The sequence below is a fragment of the Furipterus horrens genome, unplaced genomic scaffold (genome assembly GCF_987537825.1).
Source record: "Furipterus horrens unplaced genomic scaffold, mFurHor1.1.pri manual_scaffold_17, whole genome shotgun sequence".
Classification (NCBI taxonomy): domain Eukaryota; kingdom Metazoa; phylum Chordata; class Mammalia; order Chiroptera; family Furipteridae; genus Furipterus; species Furipterus horrens.
The window spans coordinates 30709336-30723699 of record NW_028327187.1 but is presented as its reverse complement, the minus strand read 5'-3'; positions in this window follow the sequence as shown (position 1 = coordinate 30723699).

Here is a 14364-nt window from a genome sequence, read left to right as displayed (position 1 = left end):
TTTTCCTTTTTAATATCTAACTGCTCTAACTAGAACTTTTTTTAGTACTATATTGACAAGAAGCAACATTGTAGGTATCCTGTATTATTTCATATCTGACAAGAAAACGTTTATCCGTTTTGCTCCATTGTTTATGATATTAGCTAGGTGTTTTCATATATGTCATTTTTTTTAATGTTAAGGTAAGTGTTTATTAGACCTGATATATACTTGAATTAAGAACATCCATTATGTCATTCACATTGATAAGATATACATATGAATTTCTGCTCTCTCATAGTAAGCAATCCATATATTGTACATAAGTACTATTATCACTTTTTATAATTGTATGAGAGCTATATAATTTCATATGTTTTCCTCATTTTCATTATACTCCAGGGTGCTCAAAGTTAATTTTTTATTGACTTGATCAGGTCAGTCTAATTATAAAGTGCACTGTTCATTTAATTATCTAGGCTTAAAAAAGTATTATTCCAGATATGTTATGACATTACATGAAATTTTGAATACTGTCAGAAATATGCAAGTATAAATTATGAAAAAAATGAGGTATCTAGTATGTTATACTCACCAATTCAGAAAAAGTTATTTCCTGAGCTTCAACCCTTGTATTTATGCTCATAATTTTCTGAACTAAATATTTCTGACTCCAAAGACAAGAAGGTCATTATAGGAGGTGTAAATTCAGCTGAGGTTCTGTTTAATGTGGTTGCCTCAAGTCTTTCATACTGACGAAAGTAGCCATTACAGTGTGCCTTATTATCCTCCTTTGTTCATTTTTTCTACATAACTTTTAACTTTATAATACACTACATTAATTATTTATTATATCCATTGTTCATCTCTTATAATCATATTTCATTTTCACTAGGGCCAAAATCTTCTTTTTAAAAATTATTCAGTGATGTGTATCAAATGTCTAGAATAGTACCTGCCACAAAGTAAGAATTCAATGAATTTTAGTTGAATGAATTAATGGACTATCTTAACCTTATATCCCACCATTAATTATTTATCTATTCCTAATCCCTTCCTCAATGGGCCTCATTAATGTTGATACTTATTTCCAGAGATCCATTTTTGGCCCACTGCTCTTCTCATTCTGCCTACTTTCCATGAGTAATCTCACTCATGATAATAGTATCAACTGTCACATCTAACTCACAGAATCTATAGTTCTAAAACAGAAATCTACAACAAGTTTCAGAATCATATATCTAACTGCTTGCTGAATAACTATTCCTGCTACCTTAGACTCTACAATACAGATATTAAACTCAACAACAAAAATTGTGTCTCTCCTGCCTTCCCTGGAAAATGGTAGCACATATCATTTCCACAACCAAACTAGACATTTGGAAATGATCTTTGAATCTGTCACCTCTCAATCAATTAACAAATCACATTGATTTACTATCTAATTTTTTCATCAATATAACTAATTCTTATTCATCTGTACCACCCTGGTTAAGCTCTCCATCATCTGTTACCTAGTTGATTTGTTTACTAAGAAATTTAAGGAAACATGAAGTATACTATATCATTCATATTATTGTGTGCTTATCTTAAGTGGACATGTAACTGGAAAGATGGTGTTATAAAATCTTAAACAATTTATTTCAGCCCCCAGTACTGTTATTTTACAAATCAGTCTTTCATTTATCTTCCAAAGCAATATTTTGGAATTTTCAACATAGAGATGGTAGGTGAAACAATTAAATTAGATTAAATTATTCATGAAAAGAATAAGTGAAAGGGGAAACAAGAGGAAGAGTACACTTGTTAGCAAGAGGTGGTATATGTGTTAAGGAGAGGAGGCAAGAGATGGCATAAAGAGATAAGTAAAGATTTAGATGATTAAGAGCCTTGTAAAATGTTAAGAGTTTAGAGTATGTTATATTTTAAATGGAGTAGCATTGGAACATTTAATTCAGATGTATGAATGTCACATTAAATTTGATTTAAAGTAGATTGAATTAGGTGGACTTCCACTCAAGATGGTAGTGTAGGCACACATGACTCACTTTTTCACACAACCACATCAAAATTACAATTAAAGTATAGAACAAACATCACTCAGAATCATCAGAAATGAAATTGAGTGGAAGTCTGACGACTACGAAATTAAATAAATCACATCCATCCAGAATGGTAGGAGAGGCACAGACACAGAATGAGATGGTCCCTTATCCACATGTGGAGGGTAAAAATTCAGGAGGGATCTCTCAGGACCAATGAGTCCCAGCCCCACACCAGGTCCCCCCAGCCCAGGGTTTCAGTGCCAGGAAGGTAAGTCCCTACAAATTTCTGGCTGCAAAAACCAGATGGGATTTAATCAGTGGAATAAACTGCTGGAGCCTCATCAGTTCCTGTCAAAGAACTCACCTACTCAGACTCACTCCCTCTGAGGTCCAGCACCAGGGTAGCAGCTTGAAAGGCACCAATGGCATAGAAGGAAAAACTGAAGTATCTGACATCAAGGTAAGCAGAGGTCATTGCCCCTTTTCTAAACCCTCCTCCCACAGAGCCAGCAAGCTGGTTCCATATCTGAGACTCAATCGAACTGGCTAATAGTGTTTGACCCACCTTGGAGATCCTCAGAGATCTGCCCCACCAAACTTACAGGTTGACTCAAGATGCTTTTTCATATGAATGGCTGGTCTTGGCTCAATGCTTCACAACTTCTTAAATCCTCTCAAACAAGCAAAATCTGGCCTCATTGAGCCCCAGGCCCAGCACTACCAGCAGACAGCTTAGAATCACAACTAGGCTCACCTGAGAATCTACAAGCCCAGAAAAGTAGCAACCATCTCAGATTGCTTTGTAGCTCAGGCAGTGTGCCCTGGGAAAAATGCATATTGGAGCTAAACTTGGCCTGTACCATCCAAAAAACTCCAGGGCCAGTGCATCCAGTGGACAACTACAGACCACCTCAAAGCACCACCACCCTGCCCCTGCACAGCTGATCCTCCACAGGGGGTAGAGGTTGGTGTTCAGTGGTTACAGCCTGTCCTTGCAGCTGACTAGCCTGGGTAAATTCTTCCTATTTATCTGCCAACAGTAACTAAGGCTCAACTACAAGAGGAGGGTGTACTCAGCCCACACAAATGGAATACTTGGAGTACCTGGCGTGGGTGATCTGTGTCATTGGACCCTACAGGGCACCTACTACATTAGGCCACACTACCAAATCATGGAGTCAAAGTAGCTCTATCCAATACCTACAAACAAACACAGGGAGGGTGCTAAAATGAGGAGATGAAGAAACATGGCCCAAATGAAGGAACAGATCAAAACTCCAGAAAAAGCACTAAATGAAATAGAGATAAACTATCAGATGCAGAATTCAAAACACTGGTTATAAGCACGCTCAAAGAATTTAGTGAGGACCTCAACAGCATAAAAAAGGTCCATTCACTTCCGGCCAAGATGGAGGCTTAGACGGACACGCTAGGTCTCCCTCTACAACTAGAGAGGAATACAACTACTTCAAAACAAAGGATAACTAGAAATTCCAGAAAATAAAACTACACGGAAGTCCAACATATGAAGTTATAAACCAGCGGTGCCATTTGGGCAGGTAAGAGTTAAAGAGGGCAGTGCTGTTTGCGGTCGCACCCGGAGCGGCGGGCGGCGAGGATTCCCGGCTGTGGTCAAGCCCCAGGCGGTGCGCGACTCCGGCGCTGGGGAGAGCGGCCGCCGCATCGCCTTGAACAGTGAGGCCCAGGGGGGCGGGAGGACGGATCCCGGTCTCCTAGCTGAATAACTGTGTGAATCCATCTTGGACCCCCGCCCCCAAAGAAAGCGCCACAGGGCTGCGAAATAGGTCACGGACAGGCAGGCACCGGTCGCTGATTTATGACGCGTACACAGGCACTGCCCCGGACAGCCGGCCCAAGAAAACAAAACGCATCTGTCAAAATGAGGCAGACAACTATAGAAATCCCGGTGACACAACTCACCAGGCAGCAGATAGAGAACCTGACAGATGAACAGATAAGAAACCTGTCAGAGGCTCAGTTCTGGGCCATTGTTATCAGGTGGCTTACAGAATTCACAAAAGAGCAGGAAAAAGATAAGAAAGAAGCGAAAAACTTTCATAACGAAAGGAACAAAACCGCATACGAGATAGATAGTGAGAAAAAAAAATCCAGAGTTCATTTCAACAAACTGGAATATGGAGAAGGAACAAGCAGTCAACCAATGCAGCGAGAGGAAATGGGAAGCAACAATGAGAGGATCAGAAACCTCTGGGACAGCTATAAAAGGCCCAACATAAGAATCATTGGTTTGCCAGAGAATGAGGAAGATGAACTAGAACTTGAAAAATTGAGTGAAAATATAATAAAGGAGAACTTCCCAGACTTGGGGAAGGGAATAGACTTGCAGGTCCAGGAAGCAAGGAGAGTTCCCAAGAGACTGGACCCAGGGAGAACCACTCCAAGACACATTATAATCAAAATGTCAAAAATTAAAGATAAAGAGAGAATCTTAAAAGCAGCAAGAGAGAAGAAAAGAATTATGTACAAAGGGGTCCCAATTAGACTATCAGCTGACTTCTCAAGGGAAACCCTACAGGCAAGAAGAGACTGGCAAGAAATATTCAAAGTAATGAAAATCCAAAACCTACAACCACGAATACTCTATCCAGCGAAATTGTCATTCAGAATAGAAGGACAGAGAAAGTGTTTCCAGGACAAAATAAAACTGAAAGAGTTCATTAGATCCAAACCACTGTTATATGAGATGTTAAAGGGACTGGTTTAAAAAAACAGAAGCTAGGGAGATGAAACAAAGGCAAACTAAATAGGCAACGAGAGTGGAAGAGGAACTGTGGGTATGGGAAGCATATTGGGGGGAGGTCAACAGGGAGGGGGAATGGGGAAAGGGAGGGAGATGATATGGGAATTGGGGATCAAGGTAGGAGGGAATGGAATAGACGGAGAGAGGTTGGGAGGAACTGTATGCACAACTAATGGACATAATCTAAAAGTGGGGGACAACTGGAGGGAGGGGGGCCACCGGGTGGAGGGGAGCAGAGGGAAGGGAAATTGGCACAAATGTAATATTTTAATCAATAAAACACATTAAATCTGAAAAAAAAAAAAAAAGGTCCATTCAGAAACAAAGGATACACTATTGAAATAAAGAACAATTTACAGGGAAACAACTGTAGAGTGGATGAAACCAAGAATCAGATCAATGGTTTGGAACATAAGGACACAAAAACAACCAAACAGAACAACAGGAAGAAAAAAGAATCCAAAAAAAATGAGGACAATATAAGCAGCCTCTTGGACAACTTCAATATTTGCATCATAGTGATGCCAGAAGAAGAGAAAGAGCAAGAAATTGAAAATCTTTTTGAAAAAAAATAATGAAAAAAACTTCCCCCTGGCTTCTGTGGCTCAGTGGAGGGAGTGTCAGCCTGCGAGCCAATTGTCACTGGTTCTATTCCCAGTCAGGACACATGCCTGGGTTGCATGCCAGGTCTCCCCAGTTGGGGATGTGTGGAAGGCAACCACACATTGATGTTTCTCTCTCTTTGTCCTTCCCTTCTCCTCACTCTGAAAATAAATAAATAAATAATCTAAAAAATAATAATAATAAAAGCTAACAATAGAAAAATATATTTAAAAAAAAACTTCCTTAGTTTGTTGAAGGAAGTAGACATGCAAGTTCAGAAAGCACAGAGATTCCAAACAAGATGGATGCAAGGAGGCCCACTCCAAGATACAGCATAATTAAAATGTCGAAGTTTAAAAATAAAGCATCTTTAAAGCAGCAAAGAAAAAGAACTTAGTTACCTACAGAGGTAACCACAACTGTCAGATCATTTCTCAAAAGAGACTTTGCAGGTTAGAAGGGATTGGCAAGAAATATTCAAGGTCATGAAAAGCAGGGACTTATAGGCAAGACTGCTCTAGCCCAGCTAAGCTATCATTTAGAATCGAAAGGCAGATAAAGAGTTTCCCAGACAAGAAAAAACTAAAGGAGTTCATCATGACCAAATCATCATTCTATGAAATGTTCAAAGGACTTAATTAAGAAAAAGAAGATCAAAATTATGAACAATAAAATGGCAAAAATACATATCTATCAACAATTGAATCTAATAAACAAACTAAGCAAACAAGAAGAACAGGGACAGAATTATGGATAAAGAGTGAATTTTGATGGTTGTCAGTGGGAGGGAAGTGTGGTGGAATGGGTGAAGAGGTGAGGAGAGTAAGAAGTATAAATAGGTAGTTACAGAATAGCTATGGGGGTGTAAAGTACAATGTAGGAAATGGAACAGCCAAAGAACTTACATGCATGACCCATGGATAGGAACAATGGTGGGGAATTGCCTGAGGGCATGCAGGCTGCTGGGTGCATGGGGGGGGGAATAAGGACAACTATAATAAAATAGTCAATAAAACATAATTTAAAAAAGATTATGAAAAGAGATTACATTGACTACAGTGCAAAGAATGGATTATTGTTGGGGAAAAGGAAGACTAGAGGCAGAAAAAGGAGTTAGCTATAGTAATCTTGTTGAACAATGATGGTAACGTGAACCAACTCAGCAGGAAAAAAAAAAATCTTTCATCATGGTGGATATATATTTCTTAGCGGGGCTGTTTTGTGAAATAACACTGGGATGACTTGCCACATATCAGGTTTAGATTGCATATAATTGTTTTTAGAATGTTGTGAAGTTGATTAAACTATATAATAAAATTCTGTTTAAGGAGAAGTACTTAAGATCAAAATCAGAGATGTGAAATGTCTTTATATTTAAAAAAACAGAGGTAAAACAAAGTACATTTTAGAGTTCAAATATCAAATGAATGGGTTAACAAGTCAGAAGCCTTACTAGAAGGCTTGCAGGATATTGGTGCTTGGAATTATTAGAGAGCTTAATGAGGGGCCTAATTTATACAGGTAAATGGTGATGACCCTTAAGGGAAGAATCATTTAAAGAAAAACTTGAAAAAAATATTTGAAATTAGATTAACAGAATAGGGGAACAGTATTTCAGTTAGATGAAGCAACTTTGAAAAATAATGAAATGGGCAAGTTGGGCTATTTCCAAAAATTAAAAACCAGTAATTTGATTTCAGCAACTTGGGGAAAAAAGATAAAAGGTAAAATAAAAAATTAATCAGAAACCAGGACATGTAAGCTTTACTGATAATTTTTAAAACATTTTTTCCTTAAAATAATGGAAAATTATTAGTGACTGTGTCAAATTTACATTTAAAAACCACCCTGGCTGTAGTTCAGAAACTGAATTGTAGTGGGGCAAAGAGAGAAATCAGAATATTTGTCACAGTGTATTTCAAGAGTGCAAAAGAGAGAACATGTTGTCTTAGAGAATGATTATGGAAGTGTGGATAGAGAAAAAGTAGTCAAAATTGAAATACACATATTTGAAAACATACCCAGAATGGGTGTTTGGGTCCTTTTGAAATAAAACCATTATGTTTCAGAAATCCAATAGATGTATAGAATAGTGTGGTCTGAGGAGAAACCTGTATTATTACCAAAACATGAAAAGTAAGAGGAAGATGAATTTTGGCTTTTAGAATTTTATGAATTAAATTTTGAGAAGACATGAAAATTTTGAGTTGTCTAAGATATTTAAACAGAGATATCTAAAAAACCTTTGAATACATTAACTTACACTTAAGGCATAGATCTAAGCTAGAGATAAAATTTTGAGTTATTAACACTCTTTTAGTAAATGACACAGTAGGAGTTGATAAGATCATAAATAATTTTTTGGTAGTGTGAAACATAAGGTTCAGCACAGAACTCTAAAGTTCATATAATAGGTGGAGAAAAGCAATCTGATAAAATTTTAGGAGAATTGGTGCCACTCACCTGGAAGTAATCTGTCCTAACAAAATACAACCTTATAGGGGAGACAGGCCAAAATAAATTTCAAGTATTTGTTGATAAGTATACCATGACCCTTGCTGTAGTCAAGTTTGTACTTGATTTTTTTAAAAATCACAGTATGTATTTTCATCTTGTTAACTTTGTCAATTATGTTCATAATGCCTTGTAGGTGCTCACTTAACCCATATTGATTGACTAATAAAATTTTTTGCATAACAAGAAAAAAAAACAAAACACAAGTATGTGACAGCTATCTTGCAATTCTCCAGCCACTATGAAAGACAGAAAAAAATGGAAAATAGAATACAAAGTAAAGTGTACACATAATATAAACTTATTTCAATTGAAAAAAATCAGTAGAAGTATTTGTTAATATTATTTTGGGGTTTAAATTTATATTTTTTTCTTCTTCCCAGCTGAAAATTACTCTATCTGTATAAAACAGCCACAGTGGAAAGAAAATCAAGACAGCAAGAGAGAAGGGAGGAAGGAAGAAAACAGACAGGGAGGAATGAAAGAAAGAAATACAATTAAATTGAAATTACATTTAGACATCCTCATATTTTAGTTATTTGTACTTTAAAACAAGTATAGATACTTCCAGTTATGGATACTTATACAGAGAAGCAGTACGGTTTTTAAAAGCTTGAGAAAATATACCCAGTTCTTCTAAAATTGCCTTTATGTAATCAATATTCTCAGGAAGTGGACCAACATAAACGTAGGTCACTGATTTGTCGGCATGTTAAGAAGCAATACCTCCCATATTTTCTGGGACCCAAGATATACATTTTGTTTACCAGTACACCAATGTGGATCTAAAATGGAGGTACTAAATTAGTTCTGAAAATTAGACTGAAAGTTGTGATAGAAGAAAGATGCTGGGAAAAAGATGACTTGTTTACTCATATCAGAAGCAGCAACTTAGGCAAATCATAATGGACAATTTGTAGTAGATTTGTTCACCTTGCCCAAATAGACTCTTATAATTATCTGTCTGAATATAATCTGACCCACTCTTTTAGACCCCTGAAATAATATGGTCAGAAAATCATTTGTAAAAATGCAAGTACAAGGGAGATTGTAATAAATTATTAGCATCATTGATTCCTTTAGTTAAGCTTATTTAATCAAATTAGCAACCTCAAAATGAGGAGCATTAACTGGGAATTAGTTTTACAAAACTGCCAGTAGGAGATATGTTATATACTCTACCTCTGACTGAAAACTGATATCCCCTCACAAAAGAACAAATACTGTTTTTCATTTACATGAAATGTTCACAATAGGTACATTCTCAGAGACAGAAACCAGGATAGTGTTGCAAAGGAATAGGGGGATTTCCTTTTGGAGTAATTAAAATGTTCTGGAACTAGATAGTGACGATTATAAATGTACTAAATGTCACTAATAATAAATTTTATGTCATGTGTATTTTACCACAATAAAGAAGACAAACATAAAAGGATCCAAAGGGTAGCAGAGTAGATGGAAGGTACACTTACCTTCTCCCAGGACCAAGCTAGAAGTACAACAAAAATACAGAGTAATCTATCTGAATAACAAGTGAAAACTATGTGAACAAAATGGTTATAAGAAATAATCTACAGCAGAAGCCACATTGAGACTTGTAAGAAGGGTATAGCCCCTAAAAGGGCTGACCCCAGTCCAACAGGCTGAGCAGTGGGTGAGATTTCCAAGGGATATCTCAGCTGCAAAGTTTTCCTCCAAAGAACATGGGGTCTCAACCCCACATCATGTCATGCTCCCCAATAGAGCACCAGAGCCCTGAAGAGGTGCCCACATAAGATCTGGCTGTGAAAATAAATGGGGATTTTGTCTGCTAGGGAGAGACAAGAGTCTGCCAGAAATCCAGGTGTCATATTAATGGATTAGCACATACACTCTCATTTGCAGCCACTCTCCCTGGGCTCCAACAAAGGTAAGGCAGAGCTGACTGGAGTCTTAGGAGGAGAGACAGGGGTTTGTGGCCCTAGGGAAAGAGCTGAAGAAACAGCATGCACAGTCCCTGTTCTCAGCCCTCTGCCACACTCTAGACACTGTCTTTCTTAGGTGGAGCACACCCCTCCTTACAGCAGCAGCCTGGGGGAATGCAATAGCCCCACCCTCTGGATGCTCTTTCACCCCACCCTGTGGAGCTCATACCCTAGGGAAGAGTCAGCTGCCTGGCTGGGCCCAAAGTAAAGAGGTCCAGAAAGACTCAATGGGCTTTTAGTGAGTGTTGTGTGGCCCCAGGGCAAGGGCCGTTCTGCCCACTTTCCTCTAGTCCCAACCTACTGATTCCCACAACTTTGTCCTGATGAAAGCCCCTCTAGGAGGTCAAGGCAGAATTCAAGGCAGACTGAGTTGTGTGCCTTTAGGATGGGGGTCATTTTTTCTTTGCACACCATATTAGTGCAAATTCCTCTCTTCACATGGCAAAATATTGGTTTATTTTGGCCTGATAAACTGTTACCCTTACCCAGATGACTCCATGAAACACCGCCTCACCACAAATGTCTTCAGAAACCTGGCAGATGACAGCTAACCTTGGTGTATTCTGGGAATTTTGATGGGTGGCCTCACACCTAGCAGCGGCACAAAGTTTGAACTTGTATCAAACTGATGAACAACATTTGCCTATCTGTGAATCACTGAGGACCAACCTTTTGCAACTTAAGCACCACCAGAGGCTTTTTCAGTGATTGAGCCTAACAAGCAGTAGCAGGTAGAGGCAGACTGAGAAGGATCTTGGGGTGATATGGGACTTTTACCGACCTGCCCCCAGTCTCAGTGATGGAAGTTGGCCTTGATGTACAGCTCGGTCATTCCCACAAACACCCAAGTGCATCAGAGGCAGTCACAAATTTTGGATCACTCTGTAGCTGCAAGTATAAACTCTCAGAAAAGGAAACTGAAGAATCAATCCCACTTGTACTTGCATAAAAAAAAATACCAAGGAAGCAATCTAACTAAGGAGGTTAAAGAACTGTACTTATAAAATTATAAGTCACTGAAGAAAGAAATTAAGAAGACACAAATAAATGGATGCATACATCATACTCATGTGTAGGAAGAATTAACATTGTTAAAATGTCCATACTAATAAAGACAATGTATAGATTCAATATAATTTCTGTCAAAATTAAAATGGCTTTCTCAGAAACCCGAAACATTAATTGGCAAAGATATCTGCACCCCATGTTCACTGCATTGTTATTTATAATAGCCTAGATATGGAAGCAACTCAAGTGCCCATCAACAGACAAGTGGATAAAAATTCATTATACACACACACACACAATATGCATGAATTGACATAAAGGGTATTGTACTAAATGGAATAAGTCAGAAAGAAAAAAGACAAATGCCAAGAGAAAATTATATCTCTTATTGGATATTCAGGGTATATTTCAGATTATTGTACTAAAATTCTTATATACAAGGTGGGACCCAAAAAATGGTATTATCTTCTGGAGGTCAGCCCCCTTATAATATAGGCTTTCCCTGCTAGGCAAGTGTTCTAGGAACCCATATGTATCAGTTTATCCAGTGGCGTTGTTGTGAGAGGCTGCGTTTGGCTTTAGTAAATTTTTTTTGAAGATTCTTTCAACGTGTTTGCCCATTTCATTATGGGGGATTTACAAGTGCACTTGGCCACACTGCACTGAGTGTTCAGCAGTTTTTGACCCAAAACAGCATGACCTCCCTGCCCCACTCACCCCAATCACCTGATCTCATGTGGAACAACTTTTATTTGTTTCCTGGGATGAAAAATGTACTCAAATGGAGATGTCTTGCTGATATGAAAGAGGTGAAACAAAAGTGGCGGAAGCACTAAAAGGCATCAAAATCAGTGAGTTCAAAGACTGTTTTGAGCAGTGGAAAAAACATGTAAATAAGTATATTGTGTCAAATGGAGAATACTTTGATAATGACTAAGGTTTAAGAATAAATATAAATTCAGGAATTTTTGGGTCCTTCCTTGTATAATGTTAAATTAATCAGGAAAACACGGTTTCATTATCTTTTCTGAACTTCGTAGTAACATCCAAATGGAGCAAAAAAATGAAAAAATAAAAGAAAGAAAGAATTCATGCAACCCAGGAAAAAGGTATGGTGACTGAGGTGATAGGGCAGAGGAGGGCTGGAAGTGGAAGGGGATATTGTATAGTGGAGATAAATGGTAATGGAAAAAATACAATAAAAATTAAAATAAGATAAAATATGGGAAGAAATGGAAAGAAATGAATTTTACATTTTTATTGGTGGACCAAGCAAATATTTTTCCTACTCTTTCTCTGTAAACTACCAAACAATAATGGTAAAAGAAAAATGCTAGAACAATGAAGAAATGGTAAAATGTCAAACATAGAATTTTAAAATGTGAAAAACAACTTGACAGAAAATAAAACAAGTAAGGAGTTGTTGTCTAAGTGTTTGAATATACAAGAGAGACTACAGAAGAGAAATTTTAGCCTCAGTTTTGCTAGATATGGGAATGAGGACACCCATCCCCTCACTATGAGTTAATTTCTAGTCTGTCTACAATAAATTTCCCCTTATGTATATTCAGAATCCATGCAACTGAGCATATTTAAACTTAGGCAAAAACAAAACAACTCCTCTCATAAAAAAATTAAGCCAACAACTTGATGATAATTTACTCTTAGGTTAAATATGTGTTCTTGTTAGGAAGATTATTTCAAACTCTGGCATTTGGGAGAATACTAGCCTGAAGGTTGGCACCCCTCCCTTCTTAAAATGAGCCGTGTTAGTGGATAAGCCTTGCCTACATACGTAGAATTACAAGTTAGACTTCTTAAACACAGGGAAACCTAATGTGAAAATTATATATATGGAAACACAGCTACCTAAAAAAATTAGACAAGCTGCCTATTCTGAAATGTAAACAAAAACTAAACTCAGTGGTGTGAATAAAATCAACAGCATGAAAGACAAAAAACTGAGAACAAACACAAGTATTGATGGCCGGAATTTTTTTAAGAGACATAATTCAGGAAACAAAACAAAATCAAACACCACTTTAGAATCCTTTAATTTGCATTTTAAGAGGGAAAGAAATTTCATTCATTAAAAAGTCAATAAAAAAAGGAAAAGTCACAGTTCAAAAATTGGAAAATATTATAAAGTATTATTTACAAAATAAAATTAAATAGAAATTTGGAAGATAAAATTGAAGAAGTATCCCAGAAGGGAGATAGATAGGAAAGCAAAGATAGGAAAGAGTGGAGAGAAAAAGAGAGAAGAACTGAATGGACTAAATAAAGTTACTGAAACAAGAAAAAAAGTTTTAAGTATGTAATTTAAAGATACAAGAGTAACCAATAGCTGTATTTGTCAAGTATACCTCAATAAAGCTGGACATTTTTAAAAAAGCATAACCAGTAGAGAGGTTAGGGGAAGGATAATAATGACAATGACCTAAAATCTTACCTTTCAATGAGTAAAGTTAATAGATAATGTATCACATCAAAAAGTCAATGAACAATATAGGCATGTTATTTCAAGTTAAATTTGAAAACCTAAAAAATGGCAGTGGTTAAAAATGGTTCCCTCAGAATTCTACTCACAAATAAATAAATAAATATATATATATATATAGTTGATATATGAAACAACATGGGAAAACCTCAATATATTTAAAAAGCAAGACACAAAAGAATACAAACTGCATGTTCTGTGTTTCCCATTAATTTCTAGAAGAGACAAGTCAATCAATAGTGATAGGAAAGAGAGCAGTTGTTGATTGTCAGAGCCAGGGTTTGAGGAAATAAAATTGACTGCAAAGGGGCATGAAAGAATTGTTGAAAGTGATGGACATTATTTGCATCTCAATTGTGCTGGTGTTTACACAATTGTATACATTGGTCAATAATCATCAAATTTCAAACCTAAAACAATAGGAATTAATAAATATATCTTATACCATGAGAAATTTTACTGAAAAAAATCAAAATGATTACCTCTAGGAAGTGGAACTGGGAATAGGGAGTAGTGGGGAGTGGAACATTGCAATTATTAAATGATCTTGTATTTTATTTGATACATTTGAAAAATTTAGTTATTTATTTTTAGAGAGACAGGAAGGGAAGAAGAAATAAAAGGAGAGAAATATTGATGTGCGAGAGAAACATCCATCAGCTGCCTTTCCCACTTCCCCAACTGGGGACCTGGTCTGCGACCCAGACATGTGCCCCGACCAGAAATCAAATCAGAGACCTTTCAGTTCACAGGCCAGTGCTCAATCCACTGAACCACATCAGAAGGACTATTATATGATATTTTAACCAGAAAAATTAAAATAAGAAGTCAAAAGCAGAAGACAGTGGGTAAAATACACATGGATAGTAAAGAAACATCTATAAATGCCACCTGAATAGATTATGCTTATTACCTTAGAATTTTTCACTGAAAATGTATTTTAAAAAATTTTAGTTGCAAGAACTTTTA